Source organism: Heloderma suspectum, chromosome 12 (assembly GCF_057233095.1).
Source record: "Heloderma suspectum isolate Gila_16-S chromosome 12, 16-S_ref, whole genome shotgun sequence".
Classification (NCBI taxonomy): domain Eukaryota; kingdom Metazoa; phylum Chordata; class Lepidosauria; order Squamata; family Helodermatidae; genus Heloderma; species Heloderma suspectum.
Window position 1 is genome coordinate 3,004,654 of NC_139469.1, and position 19,029 is coordinate 3,023,682.

Below are 19,029 nucleotides of genomic sequence, written 5' to 3' on the forward strand. Positions count from 1 at the left end.
CTTCCCCAAGTGGTCAGAGGTTCCAGGACAAAGGTTCCAGGACAGCACTGGGTTTGTTTCTTTGGGAGGAGAGAGCATTGGAGATTTATGGTGTGTCTGTAACATTTTTGTTATTTAAACATTTTAAATACACTTACAGATGTACAAGTACATAAGCGGGACAGAGAGAAGGCAAAGAAGTGGTTCTCCAGCCTGAACGACTCAGCTGGTGTCCCTGAAAGATGGAGCAGAAGTAGTTGCCAGGGCATAGAATCATAGAATCATAGAATAGTAGGGCTGGAAGGGGCCTACAAGGCCACTGAGTCCAACCCCCTGCTCAGTGCAGGAATCCAGGTCAGAGCATCCCTGACAGGTGGCCTCGTCTTGAATGCCTCCAGGGTGGGGAGCCCACCACCTCCCCAGGTAATTGGTTCCATTGTTGTATTGCTCTAACAGTCAGGAATTTTCTCCTGATGTTCAGCCGGGATCTGGCTTCCTGTCATTTGAGCCCATTATTCCGTGTCCTACACTCTGGGATGATCGAGAAGAGATGCTGGCCTTCCTCTCTGGGACAACCTTTCAAGTACTTGAAGAGCACTATCCTATCTCCCCTCAGTCTTCTCAAGGCTCAACATGCCCAGTTCTTTCAGTCTCTCTTCATAGGGCTTTGTTTCCAGTCCCCTGATCATCTTTGTTGCCCTCCTCTGATCCCTCTCCAGTTTGTCTGCATCCTTCTGCAAGTGGAGCAGAAGTGGCTGCTTGGCCCAGGAGTGGAGGAGCAGACCAGTGACCACATGCCACCAAGTCCTCCCAAATCCAGATGTCTTGCATGAGTTCCCCACAAGGCAGGGAGCATGTGCAGGCTGCAATGTCCTGTGCAAGGCCTGCATGGCTGAGGTCCAAGAAGGGACAGCCCAGGAGCCAAGACGGAGCACAGGGCTTGGCTGTGAGTCAGCAGTGGCGGTGATCAGGTGATGTCAGAGCTCTCTCTCCACCCAGATGTCAGGACTCCTTTCCATGCTGCAAAAGAGGAAATTGCACAGTTCTTTGCTTTGATCTTAGAGCAGGAGAAACCAGCTGATGTGCATGATTAGGGAGGCTTCTCAGGATGCCTGAGGGAGGGAGGGCTGGGAAACCCCTCTGGTTCAGATTGGGCTCCTAGGATTCTACTTGTCCATAATTATCCTTCTTTGGTTGGCAACAATATCTTGTTATCAACATAGAATATTCTTGATATCATGATATGATCAGCACTTGAAGCCATGTTTTCTGTGTCCTCTTCCTTACACAGTGTTGTCTGGCTCATCATCCATAAACTCTCACTCTAATGCATCTTATTCCAGAAGGAAAACGATTCTTGACAACCAGTGTCTTTTCCTCCTTATTCTGATTGATGGAGACTGAAAGGGATATTCTGAGTAGGAACAAAGCTCAGAAGCCGTTGCACTGAATTTCCCGGCTTTCCCATTTCATTGTAAAATAAGCACCAAACAAACCTCTTGGCCTGTGGATGTCCTTGGCCCTTAAAGGTTGCACAACATCCGTAACACTGGATGTGGAAAAATGGGGTGCGGGGGGGGGGAGATTTGGAAAATAGACTGAGATGACAGAAGGCAAATGGTGCTTTGGTGGCACCAAGAATAGCGGACTTGGTGGCATTTATTCTTGCCTTTGATCATTGATGGGAAGGGATCATGGCATGTGGCAATATGTGCCACAAGTGTGATAGAGGAGATGGAGGAGGAGGAGGAGGAGGAAGAAGAAGAAGAGATCATGGGATGTTGCAATACTAGTCACAGATTTGATGTCTTTTAAAGGAGAATAGACACATTCATGGAGGAGGAGCAGGCGGAGTGGTGGTCAATCTGCAGTTACCAGTCATGGTGGCGAGATTGACCTTCCAGATTCCATGGCAGAGCTGTTGCACCTCAGGCCTGTGGCCAAATCCAGCTCACTTGGGGTCCCAGCCTAGCTGCCTGGCGTTCCGTGCCCCTTCACCTGGTCCCGTCCCTTTCCCCCAACTGCTAATTGTTGGCTGGTTTACCAGATTTTTTTTCAGGCTTTTTTTGCATTCTAAATGGCTGAAGTGCCTCTCCCAAAGCTAAATTACCGGCAGCAACAGCTGGCATGTTTTGGTATTTCTGGCATTTTTCTGTATTTCTGGCATTTTGCCCCACCGCTTTTGCCTTTGGTGCTACCCACCACTGGAATGAGGCCCCAAAATGCATCTCTGAAGCTGAATTCAGTCCTCAGGCTGAAAGAGGCCCAACTCCCCCGTCTAAGGGCAAGAGTAAATTCAATTTGAGGTGGGATGCAGCAGAAGGAGGGTGATTTCCCCCCATGTCCTGTATGTGGGCTGCCCGTAGACCTGGCCACTGAGTTAGACAGGCCTTCAGTCTGTTCCAGCCAGTTTCACCTCTTCTGATAGGCCCCCACTCTAAATTCTAAAAATCGATCCATTGGGCATCTACCCATTTTCAGTCTTCCGTCTGCAGCCACAAAGGGCAGAAGCTCGTTCTTTTCAATTTGCATGTCAAGGAAAACTTCAGGTTAGCCACTGTGGGAATCAGGACTAAATGGACCTTTGGGCTGATCCAGCAGGACCCTTGTAATGTTCTTCTTACAAATACCAAGAACCCCTGTGGCAAAAGACATTCTGTGCATCAGTTCTTGCTGTGGAGAAGCCCTTGGGATTCAGCAGGCGCTGTCAACACACTATCATCACACAAGTATCTTCTCAACTTCACAAGGACTGGAAACCTGCTCTTTGCTTTTAAACAGTGATCCACCCCTAGCTTAGATCCTCACCCAGCTAAATGCCATGCGTGATACCAAATTTTCCCCCTTGTGTGATACAACTGCAGAACTACATCAGAAAGTAAGAGGAGCCCCTGTCCAGATGGGACTGAGGTAAGCTTGCTACCTCTTCCTTATTTCTTGGAATAGTTCCTTATTTATTATTTAAATCTAGTATTGCAAAATAAGGAACCATTAATATGTGTGACAATAGGGTGTTAAGTGGGAAAGTGCATCAAGCTGTGTGTCTCGGTGAGGTTGTTTTTTTTTTTTAATGCACTTCTATAGGACCTATTCTCTGTGTTATGTTTATCTGTTTGTTTTTTAATGGGAGCCTTTTGGGACAAGACAGAATGCAAATCTGAATAAATAATAAACCAGCCCCATGCCAGACTAGTTCTCAGCACTCAGTTTTCTCAGGTTTTTTTGGCCTTGTGGAAGTGAATTCCCTATCTTCATCTGTGAGATTCAAGTACCAAAGAGATAGTTTTCTGCAATCAGCATGATTAAATCCATTTGTAGCTTGGTAGAGGAAAACACACATTGGAATGTGATGCCATTTCCAGTCCTTCTAGACCCTATAAATATTCCAAAACTTGCTTTCTGCCTGTCTTTTTAAACCCAAGGCATGCTCCACTGTTAAGGTTTAATAGCCAGAGAGGTACCTTGCCTCTGAAACATTTATGAGCTGACTCAGACCACGTTTAGTGTATTGTTTTATACACACCGTATCAGCAGGGTTTTCCTTGTTCTGTGCGTCTTTGCAGACAAAGAAGTAGCTCACTTTAAAAACAAAAGCAAAAACTTGGAATGGGCAAAACAACAGCTCAGCCCAATTTTCAATTCCCAGTTTCACAGCACTTCCAATATCTTATTAGCAGGACTTCAAACTTCTCCTGGTTTAATTGGTAGATAAATCAAATTAAAGCTTTTATAAAATTGGAGTCAGTTTCACTCAGTGTGGGCAAATATGAGTTGGTTAAACTTTAAGGGCACTGGCGTTTATATACTGAGGTTAATTTGGTATATGTTCTGCTCTCTCTGTCTCATGATGGACCTGCATGTCCCACTGAACGCTGGAGACAGATCTGAGCAACTGATGGCTTTTCTACATAAAGATGATAGACAGATAAACATCTGACTTTGTTTCTTTGTCCAGTAGTCCTGAATTATGCTCCACACCTATATTTGATGTGGTCATTAGTGTGGAGCATATGAAGCTGCATTATATCACATTATTTTGATCTCACCAAAGTTCGTTCTCCAAATTCCATCTTGAAGCTCTTTCTGGTTCAAGTCCATATCAGCTTGCAAGACTTGTTGTTTTCTTTTCTTTCCCCATGAAAATCCATGCACATTTTTGTGCATATTTTTCCAAATGTACTCATCAATTGTGCCCATCTTTGAAATGTATGCGTTGTTCTCCCATTGACTGAAAGATATTTGTGTGCATTTTTCAAAAGTATGCATTTTTGGTGTGCATTTTTCAAATGTGCTCCTGCTGTCAAATGCATTTGGGGGGGGGGTCTGCGAATCACATTGCATTCTCAGAAATGAATGGAGCTCAACTGCACATTGCGTCTGAGACCATGCTTAATTTGGAAGGTGTGAACTGGGTAAATCCTGAACAAAAATGAGCTGAATCACAATTGAACTGAGATGAATGTCTCGAACATCCCCACCACTGAGACACATTATTGGTACCAGTGGATGACCAAACCTGCTGTTCCATCTATATCCCCAACTAGGTTGAGGTTTGAGTCGTACACTGATTTATTTCCATTTGAATGAATTGATTTATTAACCGGAAGGAATGTGTTTTAATCAAGCATTGTGTTGACAGCCCTGTTATCAAAATGTTTTGAGTGAGCCAAATGTTATTTTAAATGCATCCTGCTGTTGCTGTTGGTGGTGGTGATGACGATGACGATTTACAGACCAGGCAATACTTCACTCAGGAAAACCAAAATAGCTGTACATCTTCCTTGGCATATTGATCTCACTTCCAAACAAACTACACAACTTGCTCACACACACCAGAATGGCACCTCTGATGAAATTAACATGGCATATGGCTTCGTAGACAAAAATAAATAAATGTGTCTAGAGGAGACTCCTTAGGCACACTGTTTTCATGCCCAGTTCATTGTGGATTCTGGGTGTTCAAACTGACAAGAGATGACAGGTGACAAACCCACGTGGGTACCCAGCAGCTGTGAGTTCTGACTCTTGAACTAGGTTGATATAAAGCTCTCTGCTGGGGGGATCCTATGAGCTCAGCTGGCTGACAGATCTGTCTGCTCATTGAAAAAGAACAAACGTGGCCGGGATGCATACATGCAGTGGGGGAGACTCACACAGTACTAGGCTGAAACAGGTTGAAGCCTATCGTGAAGGAAAGGCCACGCTAAGGACAGAAAACCAACAACAGCCATGCTAATAAATAAAACATATCAAGAACGGGCCATGCAGCTAAATGCTGCAGGCATCTCTACTCAGGAACTGAAAGCACAGGGCCAGGGAGCTGACACAGAAGCAAAGATTTTACCCCTGCCCCATGCTATATAATCATACGTAGATGCTGCCTAATATAAGAACCTCTCGAAGTGGTTCAGATATAAATATTGAAAACCACACTTAAATACACGATTAAAAACAATTTCAACTACAATAATACAAATCACATAATATAACATGATCCCCTAGCCTCAGAGATATTTACCTCTTTGCATGCCGGAAGGCTGATAAAGGCTAGGATAGTGTCCATGTTCCCTATGGACATTTAACATTGACATACAGTAAGTATATCCACTTGAACTTTATTTCTTCCTCTTTCTCCTCAAACGTCTCTAAATCCATCCATTCTGCCCCTCGCAGGACCTACCCTTTGCCACTGAACCTCAAAGGACCCCATATTATGTGCTTAGCCTCCCAAGTCTTGCCTTGCTATTTCCCTAGCAACCCCTTCCCTTATCTGGCAAACCACAGTTCCTCGCCTCCATCTTCTCTTGCTCTGTCTCTCTTGTTAGGAATAGTCTGCTAGTCTAGTGCTTGGTGCCCAGTGCACTAATCAGCCTTTTTTCTTCTGTAAACTTTTTTGGTGAAATAAAAATTCTGTGTTTCAATTGGCAAGTGTTGTCAAGTTTATTTCCCCAATTTGCAGAACTACAGTATAAGATCTACCATGCTCATGCCATGCCTCTATGAAAGATCCCTATATAAAGATGGGCAAACCTGCGATCTCCGAGCTCGGTGATGTTCTCCAAGTTCCTTCTTGAAGCTCGGTTCACCTCATTTACATTCCTGAATGTGAGCATCTTCCCACTACCCCCCAATCAGGAAAAAATGTGCATGTCCGATTGGGAAAAATTCGTATGTCGAAAATGCAAATCTTCCCCCCACCCCACAATCAAGAAAAAGGTGCATGTCCGATTGGGAAAAATTTGTATGTTGAAAATGCAAATTTTCCCAATCAAAATACGCATTTCCTCCCATAGGCTAAATTGTAAAAATATGTATGGGGGGGGGGATGCGCATTTGTGAACGTTGACACTTTTGAATGTGAATGTAAGTTCAGGAAACTGCAAAAATTTCCCAACAGTTGTGTTCCTGCTAATGTTTGGGGTTGCAAACCGGACATGTTTGCATGATTTGCAAACAGGAACAAAATTCTCGGCCAACCCTATCCCTGTATTTCTGGATTCGTTGGGTAAACTTGTACGCATATGAGTTCACATACACATGTTAATGAGGACATTCACTAACACTGATTCTAAGTCCAAATGCCATCCTGCTAGAACCTCTCTCCCTTCCATGCTAATTTTCTATATGTGGGGAACATATTTTCCCCCACGTGGAGCATTAAACTGTAAGACCTCTCTCAGCAAGAATTCCATCACATGATTCTATTCCACGTGTAGATCAACTCCTAACACACAACCTTTGGGGGCAGAGGTGACTTTCACAAACCACAACAACACCTGTTTACCACAGTTCCTATTTTGCTGCCTAGTTCCAATGTCTGCAGTTTCAGTTTAATCCTCAAAGCAAGTCTAAGCATCCTCTGTAATGTTGCAATATTACACACGCACAGATCCTGGCAGTTCCTCATTCGTTTATAGATGAGATAAGAATTCTAAATGAATTTGTACTTTGAAAAGTGGTAGCGAAGCAATACAGTCACTGCCCCAGTTACAGATCAAAAAAGGGTGGGCTTGGATGGAGAACTCTCTTTTTCTCTCTTTTTGCCTAGCTTCATCAATAGGAATTAAAAGAAGGTAAACAACAGACCCACAAGATCAGACCAAGGTGTGTCCCATGTAGTCCATAATCCTGCCCCAACAGATAGGGATGCACGAGGAATTTGTTTCAGTTCATTTTTGATCAGGATTTGTCCTGTTTGAACCTTCCAGATAGAACAAAGATTTGAACACAGCCTGCAGTCCAAGTCAACACACTTCCAAGCTTGCAATGTGATTCGTGGACCAAAACATTTGTATTTGACACCATATGTACTTTGAAAAATGTGCATAGAAAAATGTGTACTTTGGAAAATATAGAATTTTGAGAAATGTGCACAAATAAGCATCATAAGAACATAAAAACATAAGGCGAGCCATGCTGGATCAGGCCAAGGGTGCATCTAGTCCAGCATTCTGTTCACACAGTGGCCAAACAGTTGTCAACCGGGAACCCACAAGCAGGGCATGAGTGCAACAGCACCCTCCCACCCATGTTTCCCTGCAACTGGTGTACATAGGCTCACTGCCTCTGGTACTGGAGGTAGCACACAGCCATCAGGACTAGTAGCCATTGATAGCCCTCTCCTCCTGGAATTTGTCGAACTCCCTTTTAAAGCCATCCAAATTGGTGGCCATCACTACATCCTGTGGTAGTAGCGAATTCCATAATTTAACTCTGTGCTGTGTGAAGGAGTCCTTCCTTTTATCTGGCCTGACTTCTCCTCACAGTGCATAGTTAAACCATGGAATTTGCTGCCACAAGTTGATGGCCGACCACTTGCACAGATATAGAAGGGGATTTGACAAATGTGTGGACGATAAGGCTATCAGTGGCTTCTAGTCAAGATGGCTAGATTACCTCCAGTCTCAGGGGCAGCATGTCTCTCAGTGCCAGTTGCTGGGGAAATGAGTGGGAGGGATGCTGTTGCCCTCATGTCCTGCTTGTGGGCTTCCCAGTGGCATCTGGGTGGCCATTGTGGGAACAGAATGCTGGACTAGAGAGGCCTTTTGATAGCTCTTCATATATTCGTAGAGCCCTACAAGTAAGGAATGCTGGAAGAGGAGCTATGTTTGTGCATGTACATATGAAGGGCACCATCGGCATTATAGTGGAGCCCTACTTTTATGCTAGTGTTTAGCTGTCTGAACACCAGGAAACCAGGAAACAAAACAAAACATTTTAATCTCCTCCTTGCCCTCAGCTGGTCTTGTTGAAGCTATAGCATTCAATTTCCTAATTCTCTAAATGGCAGCTTTGGGTAGCTAAGTAACATCTAAACTGAATTTGCTGAGTCTATGCTAAACAGCTTCCTGCAGAGTTGAAAAGCACTGACTTTTGATGCAAACAAGAGCGTGCAGACGCCAAAATAGATGAGGATAGTTTACCAGAGAGACAGAGATTGGGCTGCTTCTTGGCACTTCCTCCTTTCAATCTATTAAAGGTTGTGTCAGAATAAATTTATAGTAATCTGGGATCCATTAGAAAGGCGGCATTTGGGTTTTTTTTCAAAAATGAATGAGATTGTGGGAGCAGCAGCAGGGGCGGTGAAGGAGAAAACAAATATAGATACAGGGGATGTGTGACAGAATGATTGTGCGATGTCGGTAGAAGTGGGGCAGGAATCAGTGCAAACTTCCAGTCAGTTTAGAAGGCCAGAGGGTCTATTTCCCCCAAATGGTGTCCTCCAGATGTGTTGGATTGTGACTCATATGGCCATTGGCCATGCTGGCTGCGGAATATGGGAGTTGTAGCCCAGTCCAGCCCATCTAGAAGGCACTAGGTTGGGAAAAGCTGCTATACATGCAGTGGAATGAGGTGTGGAGCTTTCTCACACTCAGACCACTGGTACAACTTGTCCGTTATTGGAGAGGGCCTTCTCTGCAGTGGCCCCACACCTCTGGAATAAGTTGCCATTGGGGGTCCACCATGCTCCATCATTGCAGGCTTTTAAGAACAGGCTTTGAAAACATAGTATTTTACTCTGGCCTTCTCCTAATATGAGTGCTATTGTCGCTGCATATTGTTGCTGCATTTATTGCTGGTTTTGTGGCTGGTTTTATGGCCATTTTTTGTTGTGTTCTTACTGTTTTTATTGTGTTTTTATTGCTGGTAGGGAGCAATCCTATTTGGACGACCCTGAGCCTCTGAGGCTTACAGCCATCCAACACAGAGCGGGAGGAGTGGTGGAGGCCATCATTGGCTTCACGCTCCTCCCGCTCGGATTTTGGCTGGACAGACTTTTTCATCCATCTAGCTGGGGCTCTGCAAAGTAGGAGGGAAGGAGGCTGGAGAGATCTGTGAATACAGCATCAGCTGGCCTCCCCCTTCCCCTCCCCTCCCCTCCCCTCCCCACCCACTGGCATGCCCTCTTTCCCTCCTCTCTGAGGTTGCTTCTGCAGTCTTGGAGTCGCAGCCAGTGCAATGCTCTCTGCGCCAGCTGTGACGGGAGCTCAGATTCCTGGGGGAGGGGAGCTCAGAGCACCGTCTCCGACCCTGGACCCAGGAATCTGACCTATCTTGTGCCCCCCCCAACCCTGTCTAGGGGCCACAGGATTGCTCCCTCCATATCATACCAATTGTATGTATTTTATTGCTGGATGCCAACTTGGGAGGGCTTCTGCTCTGCAAGGCAGCCAAGAATTACTGTCATGAAAATAAAGAAATACAAATTATTGTCTAAAGTGAAGCTGATCTTTTCTCAACAGAGAACATTCTGCCAAATTTGGGGATGGTTCTGCAGGGGAAAGGGGGTGGAGGTAAAACTGCCACCCCTATTTCATATTTTGCCATGGAGGTGAATTTCGAGGGTGGGAAGGTGCTTCTTGTTCTCCCCTTCCCAGGCTGGTGTCTGCCATTTTAGGTCATGCATAGCTTTGTCCTGAGGGGCATTCTGTGAAAAATGGCGGCCTCTACTGCTCTCCACCATTTCCCTCTCTGAATGCGCCACAGAACAATGCGACCTAATGTTGTTGCAGGCCATTCTGGGGAAAGCAGAATGGTGAAGATCAACGAGGAGGAGCAGAAAGGCATGCCGGGCTTGCCGGCAAATTTCGCTTCTGTCTCCTGCCCTCAAAATTTGTCTCTGCTCCTCAAAACACCTCGTAGTTTCCCAACATGTGAATGTGGCCTTGAAATTCAGGAGGAGCACTTCAGCCCAGCCATAATATAGTATACTTTACTAGTGAGTTGCAGCAACTCTCTCCAAGGCCTCCATCCTTTAAGATTTCACAGGCTGAACATGGCAAAAGTTACGTGTGCGAAATATGTGCTCTTCCACTGGGCTGCAGCTCCTGTTGAATGTCAATATTGGCCAGACAGACAGACCGCACATAGGGGATACCATTTTTGAATGCAGATAGAAAAATATCACAGTAGCGAGAAGGTCCTAGTCCTCTCCATGCTGTGCTTGTTTTCTGCTTCCAAGGAGCCCACCCACACACACACACATTCCACAATAGGAGAGAATTTTAAAAATGTGCAGTTTAAAATGGTATCTACTGCCTCAGAACTCTACCGATTCATTCCCCCTCATTGTGCTGCATAGGTAGATCCAGCCCAACAGTATGAGGTGGGAAATCCTGGACTGTACCACTTCAAACTTCAGGTGGAGCAGTCACATTCCAAAAAGCCCCCCCTGCCCCCCGGAGAGAGTGCTGTCCTATCTGTCCCAAAGCTGTGAGAATCTGGGGGTCTCAAACCAGGACTTTTGCAGAGGGACTCAGGTTGCTTTCTGCCTCATGAAGGTTCTTCTGGCGGCCCTCTGCAGCACTGCAGCACCAACGCTGTGGACGGTCAACAGAGGACCAGTCATACCACAAGGGGTCAATAGGGTTCCATCTGCTCCTGTAAGAACTGAAGAGCCCTGTTCAGTCAGACGAAGGCCAATCTAGCCCAACATTCTGCGCCCACAGTGATCAGCCAGACGCCCCAGTAGGAAGTCCACAACAGGACATGAGTTCAGTATAGCACCCTCCTGCTCACATTCCCCAGCAACTGGCATTGAGAGGCACTTGCCTCTGATAGTGGAGGTAGCATGTAGCCATCATCATTAGTAGCCATTGACAGCCTTCTCCATATGTTTGTAGAATCCCCTTTTAAAGCTTTTCAAGTTAGTGGCCATCACTGCATCCTGTGGTAGCGAGTTCCATAGTTTTAACCATGCACTGCATGAAGACGTCCTTCCTTTGATCTGTCCTGAATCTCCCACTGTTCAGCTTCATAGGATAACCCCATTGGGTTCTAGTATTGCGCGACAGGGAGGAGAACATCTTCGTATCCAGGTTCTCCTCACCATGCCAAAATTATACACCTCTAACATGTTTCCCCTTACTTTCCTTTCTTGCTAAACAGCCCAAGCATTATAATCTTTTCTCACAGTGGAGTGAGTTGTCTCTTGTGAGAGACAAGTGAATTGTCTCTTGGAGTTGGCCTGCCTGGCTTTGCTTAACTGCTGTGAGTGTTGTCCTGCCTGGCCCTGGTGTGATGCCTCACCACCTCCCTTTACGGTTTGACCTCCTCCTCCTCCTTGGAGGACCCTATCACTTGTCTGGGCACCTGTGGTGTTCAAGGGGTGTCAGCAGACACTGACCCGCCCACCTCATAACAGCTGCAGGGAAGATGACCTGCTTGGAAATGCTGCAGATTCATAAGAATATATGCCAACAATATCTCCCATAGATCCCTAGGATCAGGGTGAAGTGGTGTGTTCAAGCAGAAGCCCAGATCCAAAGGTGCAATGCCTCTCTGGCAGCATGAACCCTACTCAAGAGGAGTAAGCCAGTCTCACCTCCTTCTCCAGATTAGGGCCCTGCCCAACCCCCTAGCCACATCTGCAATAACATTGCTCAGGTTGTGCTTGGCCATTGTTGATGCAACATCTTACCTGGCTCGGGTCTCAGTGACTGCTGGACAGCTCATGTCGTAGAAGTACTCATGTCCTGGAGTACTTCCTGACCAAACCAGTAAAGTGGAAACCTGAGCCACATGGAAATGGTGGTGACAGTGGGACACCTAATTGACTCCTGCTCACATCCTAAGGTGTCCTCTTTTATGGAGGGTGGTCCTCTCTTTGAAGCATTGTGAGAGGGTTGTGCTGTCCTGCCCAAATCTAGTTTAAAGATAAAGAACCACCAGAACTGTTGTCCACCCACAGGTCACACCTGGACAGCAGACTGAACAGGCAAGCACACAGGTCACCTGGTCACAGTATGATGAGACGTACTGAATTTCTATTTAAATTATAATAACTATTATTGTACATTTGCATGTAACATGTGAATTACCATATGCAAATTTCATGCATTGGTGCAAATTTCTTTTTTGGTGATGTATTTAATCTTTTTTGGCAATTCATAAGTGGCCACCCTAACACATCCCCTCCAGATTGTCATATCAATATGAGCCAAATGATCCCATGGTGCTTATGGCTGGGTTGAGGCCCATTTCTACAGTTCATGAGAGCCATACTCATGGGACTCCCATCTGCAGAGGGAGTGACTCCTTGTCTCCACCTCTTCTGACCTGTCCTCTACCCCACCAGTCAGATTGGCCACCAGTCGCCATTGGGGAACTCCACACAATTCCCTTCAAATCTAAGGATATTCCATGCATATATGTACCCCTAGCACTCAGGGCTGTTTCTCCCCTGGTAAAGAGAATTAGGGCAGGCCTCCCTAGTGCACAGAACCACCAGGTGCTTGCCAGAGACTCTGGAGCTGGGCACAAGCCTTTGAACTAGCGACCAAAAACCCATGTTATCATTTTACGCTTTGGGGAAGCAATCTCAAATTGTTTGGGCCATTTAATTTCTTCAAGCACTTCACAGGTTTCAATGAACCTGCTGTTAGATTGGCATAATGAAGTGTGAATTATTAAAATGAACAATCCAAGTGCTCATTTGAAGTGTGTACATATAACTCCCCCCTCCCTCCAGTGAGGCGTTCTTACTGTTTCTTCCTTTGATGGATCATAATTTGATCACTTTCAAGTACTCTAAGTCATAGCATTACATCAAAAGAGTCCCCCCCCCCTTTTATCTTATTCACAAATTATTACAGGGCTTATGATGTGTCACACTTCAATATCCTCATTAAAGGCATGGAATTTTAAAGCATCACTTCCATATTAATTTACCTGCTGGAAGGTATCATTTTCCCTAATAAGAGGAATGTGTTAGTAATGACAGTAGCCATTTCCTCCTCTCCAGTCTCCTGCCCTGAATGTTTCAAACTTCTGCTGTTTAAACTCAGCTCTAAAAAAAAATAATCTATGCAAACAATAGGAGACCTGTTAGGCCAGATCTGCACAAACAACAAATCAGGAGGGGAAACTGCTCTTGCACTGTATTAAAACAAACTGCAGGTGGCGAGTGAGAGTCTAAGCTTTAAATGCATAGAACTCCTTGTGCTATAGTGAACCAGGGCTGTACAAGAATTTAGTTTCAGTTTGCAAATCACTCTAAAATGCCCCATTAGGCAACCCTGAACAGGAATGCATGTTCCCCAGAACTGTTTGCAAACTTGCATACATGTTTGCAAAATGTGCATGTTAAAAAATGTGCACTTCTAAAATACGCAACTTTAAAAATGCACAGCTTTAAAAAGACACAATTTAAAGTGTGCCTTGTAAAAAGTGACCTGTTTAAAAATGCACACATTTAAATATTCACATTTTCACCCTTTAATGGGGAAAAGTGCATACTTTAAAAATATTTATCCACAGAGGTTCATCAGGGGTTAAAAATTTAGTTGTAAATATCTAAATGTACATTTCCATACCTGTCGGACAAGCTGGGGGGAAAAAAAACAGCTTGCAAATGAGCATGAGAGCAAGCCGAAGTGAGCGACCGTTGAATTGAAGTTGGGCAAATTCAATTTCAGCAGCAGACCTCAAGATCCCTGGTTCTCCCATCCCTATAGAGAGCAAATATTTCAGGGAAGATAGGCTAGAACCTTTCTCCCAGACAGTTGAATTCCCCCCTTCCCTTGTAAGGTAGCATTCACGGAGAGGGCATTCCAGAAATGGACACCACAACAGAGAAGGCCATCTCTCTTGTAACCACGTTCCTAACTTCTATCGTGGGGGCGACCAGAGGAGGACCTAAGAGTCCAAGAAGATCTGTCCAGGAGGAGACATTCCTTTAGTTCACCTCCTCGTGCCTCTTACAAGCTGAGCCAAAGCCCCACATCACTAAAGACTGGGCTCAACCCATAATGGGCTCAACATAGTACCATACAAACAGAACTTTGCAATAGAAGTGGGGAATTATGGCATCAAGGAGACTTCCTGACAGAGGAGGCATCAGTTTTAATGCGTCAATTTCCACCAGTAAATTTATAGGCATCTAGAAGATTAAGGTTAGAGTTATTATACTCTTCCTTTTTAATAGGCCAGAGTAGGGAAGGGTGAGAAATTCATTTTTTCATTTCAGAATTTGCCAAGTTCGCACGTCCCAAATTTGAACCCAGACTCGAACCCAATCTGTGGTCAAAGTCTGCACATTTCCAAGCTTGCAATGGAGTTTTCAGGCAGAAGGAATGTGTGTTCGATACTGTGGACATTTGAAAAAGCATGCATGAAAAAGTACATGCCTTTGAAAAATAAGCACCAACATGATTTAATCAGTACGAGAAATGATTTAAAATAGGCCTGAAAAATGCATACCTTGGGAAAAATGCGCACTGAAATATGCACAAATTTTTGTGTGATTGAAATAATGCTTGTGACCTGATACAAGTCAAGAATAGCTGTGAGGTGGAAATCAAAGAACCTCAATGATCTTGCATTTTTACAGATTTTCACGCCACTTGTCAGGGATGCTTTGACTTGGATTCCTGCACTGAGCAGGGGGTTGGACTCGATGGTCTTGTAGGCCCCTTTCAACCCTACTATTCTAGGATTCTGTGATCTCTAGAGCTGCTTATAGATGGTATCCACTAGACAGATTTTAGGGCCAGACCTACCTAGCTTCAGCAGAATTGCACCAAATGCCTACAGGATTATCTGTATATTCACTTTTGCTTGCTCTGCCTTGTATCGCCCTCTCCTGTCCACCCCCTCATGCCTCTACGTGGGGTACAATTCATCCCTGTCCTTTGATTTCTGAGAATGGAGGCAATACATTTGGAGTAACGTTTTGCCATTGTGCAAGGAGGAGAACTTTGGAGTTCCCTCTCTTTCCTCTGCCATATTCTGCAGAGCCATTATATATGTATTGTGCAAGGTAATTCAATGCCCCTTTTATGGAGATAACGCTCAGATTTATGCCTTGTTCTTTAGCGACATTTCCAAAAGCAGCTCTAACACTGTCAGGCAGTTGATGGATGTCAACTTTTGGAATTTTCTTAAACCTTGATAATGGGATGCCCGACAGATTGTAAATCAATGGATTTCTACACATATGCGCGTGCGCGCACCCCCTCATTCATAGAATCATTCAATTCATTCCTCCTTTTCATTCAATTCATTCCTCTTTTCCTCCTTTTTGGAGGAAATCAGATTGTTTCATTGTCTTTGGCAAAGATTTTCCAGCGGTGTGTTTTAGCCACACTTAACATCTCCCAGTGTGCACATATCATATTGTCGAAACGCATTCCCATAATTGAGTCTCTTTGTAGCAAGAGGCAAGGTTCTTGTCTCTCTCTCTCTCCCTCTCCCCCCCTCTCTCTTTCTCTCTCTTTCTTTCTGCCTCTCTGTACAGCAGCAGCATAAATTGCTAATGCTGGATGCTATAAATCCAAAATCGTGGGAAAGAGATGATAAATTTGTGAAGTTTTCAATTTACAGTATTCTGATCTTGATGTGCTTGGCCAGGTTGTCACTCTCTGGAAATTTTAACCCTATCAGGGCCATGCTATGGGCAGCAGTGTGGACAAAGCCAGAGGCTAGGTCCCAGGGGGCAGGACCAAAGGAAGAACTAGACACACACCAGAGATCATGTAGGCCTTTGACATTCTTTCCTGCCCTGGAGGAGCCAATAGCTAGCCTAGGCAAAGCCAGTCCAGAGCTGGAAGGTTCTTCACTGAGAGGCTGTGGTTATGCAGCTCACTACATGAAGCAGTGGTTAGCACTTATTTTATGTATTTAGGGTGCAGTCCTACAGGATCCACCCTGGGTACTCATATGCCTCTGAACCCAGAGGCTTACAAATATCCAGTGCAGAGCAATTTTGCCCGTCTAGTGGAAGCTTTGGAGAGGGGGAGGGAAGGAGGCTGGGTATAATCCCTCTAATATTGCACTTATTTAGCTTTACCGGCTCCAAACTGTGAATATTTAAATATGCGCATTTTTAACTTCCTGTTTAACGTAGCAATCAAAGGCGTGAAAATAGCGGGTGCTCACCGAACGGGATTGCAGTGAGTCCTGGAAAGCATGAGCGGGTGCGAGCTGGCGCGAGCGGGGTGCGAGCAAGGACAGCATCTCGGCGGGCGCAGTCTGAGGGTTGTGGGCAGGGGGAGTCTGATGAATTCCCGGACCCAGTTGGGAGCTCGCAACATTCCTAGTCTAGGGGGCATACGATTGCTCTCTTATTTGATTTATACCCTGCTTTTCTTCTGAGAGAAATGGCAGCTGACCATTATAAATGAAATAATATGAACATATTAAAGCACACACATCAATAACAGAATAAAAACGGCATCCAACCCAACAGACTCACCCACGTACTTGTCAAAGGCCTACGTGAACAGAAAGATCTTGAATAAAAGAGTGAGAACAAACCTAACCTCCCTCACCCTGGAGTTCCACAGTCTGTGAGTGGCCACTGAAAAGAGCCCCTTTCATGTCACTGACAAATGTGTCTCTGAAGACTGTGGTTTCAAAAGAAAGGCTGAAGATCTTAAGACCTGAGCAGGCTGGGAGAAGGTGGGAGAAGGTGGTCTTTCGTTTCCTGACAGAGGGGTGCATGGATTTCCCGTATTTAATCCCTTCACTGTTGTCAATACTCACCATCTTTCTGTGCTGAGTTGTACTGATGCATACATATGATATACTCCTGAGACTTGGAAAAACATCACTCAAAAAGAATCTAAAGCTATCATATGTAGAATCACATCAAGATGGTTTTTAAACATTGCTTTTTCAATATACATGTGTGCATTGCTAACACGGATGAACATGAGGAACTGATAGCTGCTGTACCCTTAACTGAGCATGCAACAGTGCTTTGGACTAAGTCTGGACATAAAAGCAACAACAACAAATGAAACAATGGAGGGATTCCAAATATGTCAGTTGCTCCAGAAACAAAACCAGTGAATTCTGAACTCCAAAATGCATGGAGAACTTTGGATGAGGAGGATTACAGAAGCAACCCGCCTTGAATAATGATTCCTAAAGAGTTGGAATGGCCCTGGAATTTCTAGAGGAAACAGGGCTCCAGAGAGAGCATCTTAGCACCTGTCAAGTGAAGTGAGGTGGGTGTTTCTTACTAAGGGGAGGGGCTTCTCAGTGGTGGCACACCAGCTATGGAATAGCCAGCCCACATAGGCTCACCTGGTGCCTTGCGCATGCCCCTTTTGGCACCAGGTGGTGATCTTTTTAGTTCACTCAAACCTTTTAGACATATTTAAAACACAAATAAGTGTTGGGCTCTCACTAGTTGAGGATATATATTTCTTTAATGTTCAGAGGTAGAACAGTTGCTGGGTAGTATGGCTGTTGTACTCATGTCCTACTTGTGGGCTTCACAAAGGAATTCGGGTGGCCACTGTGAGAACACAGCAGATAGGCCTTTTGTCTGATCTGGCATAGCTCTTCTTATGCACTAATGTTAATATGAGCTGCTGTTTTATCCTATTTCTGCAAGAAGGGGAGTTTTATACTGTATTTTTGTTTGGCATCGTTTTTAATTATTGTTATTTTTAATATTGCATCTGTTTTGCATTTTTCCTCTGCAAGCAACCCAGAGAATATTTGTTGATGGGTGGCCATATAAATGTAATAAATAAATAAATAAATAAATAAATAAAATTACTGGTTAATTTCTTCTAGAAATTATTGTAGATGTCTTCTTTTTCTTGACTCATGGTGAAGAGTCCCTTGCACTTGAAATACATTGTGATTGTGATTTTTTTTTTTAAATGGATTAAGGAAACATGAGAAATTTCTTTCAGTTTGCTTTTGAGCAGAATTCATTCAGTCCACACATCCCGGAACTGAACATGGTCCTGAACACAATCTGCAGTAGGGATGTACGAAAGTCACTTACTTTTCCACGGATTATGTTGATGGTGGGGGGGAGGCGTTCCGTCCCTCCCCCCGGAATCCTTCACGTGGGGGGGAGGCGATCTGTTCCTCCCCCCCAGAATCCTCCACGGCCGACTGTGCTCCGCGGCAGCTCCGCGGAGCAGCCGGCCAGGCCCAGCCCAGGCCAGAGCCATCCGCAGCCGGATTTCCGGCCGCAGAGGGCTCTGGGAAAAACAAACAAACAAAAAACCGCATACGCAAATGGCGGCGGCTATGGCCACCGCCATTTGCGTTCCTTATTTTTGGCCGTCTTAGTCTACGTAAATATTTACATACACAATGACGGCGAAAATAAAGGGGAACACAAATAGCATAGCAGGCGCTATTTGTGTCCCTTTTTGATTCACCATTTTAGCCTACGTAAATATTTGCGTAGGCTAAAACGGTGAATCAAAAAGGGACGCAAATAGCGCCCACTATGCTATTTGCATTCCCCTTTATTTTCGCCGTCATACTCTAAGTAAATATTTACATAGACTAAGATGGCCAAAAATAAGGAACGCAAATGGCGGCGGCCGTAGCCGCTGCCATTTACGTATGCGGGTTGTTATGTTTTTTTTAAACCCAGCCATGATAGGCTACGTAAATCTTTATGTAGCCTATCACGTTGTTGTTTTGTTTTTTTTACAAGACTGCAAATGGCAGCGGCGGCAGCCAGTTGGAAGACCAGCTGCCGCAGCCGCCGCTGCTGCCTGGAAGATCTGCCCCAGGTAAGTCTCGTCCCCGGGGGGGATCCGTGGGGGGAGGCGGGGAGCAGGCCGTTCCGCC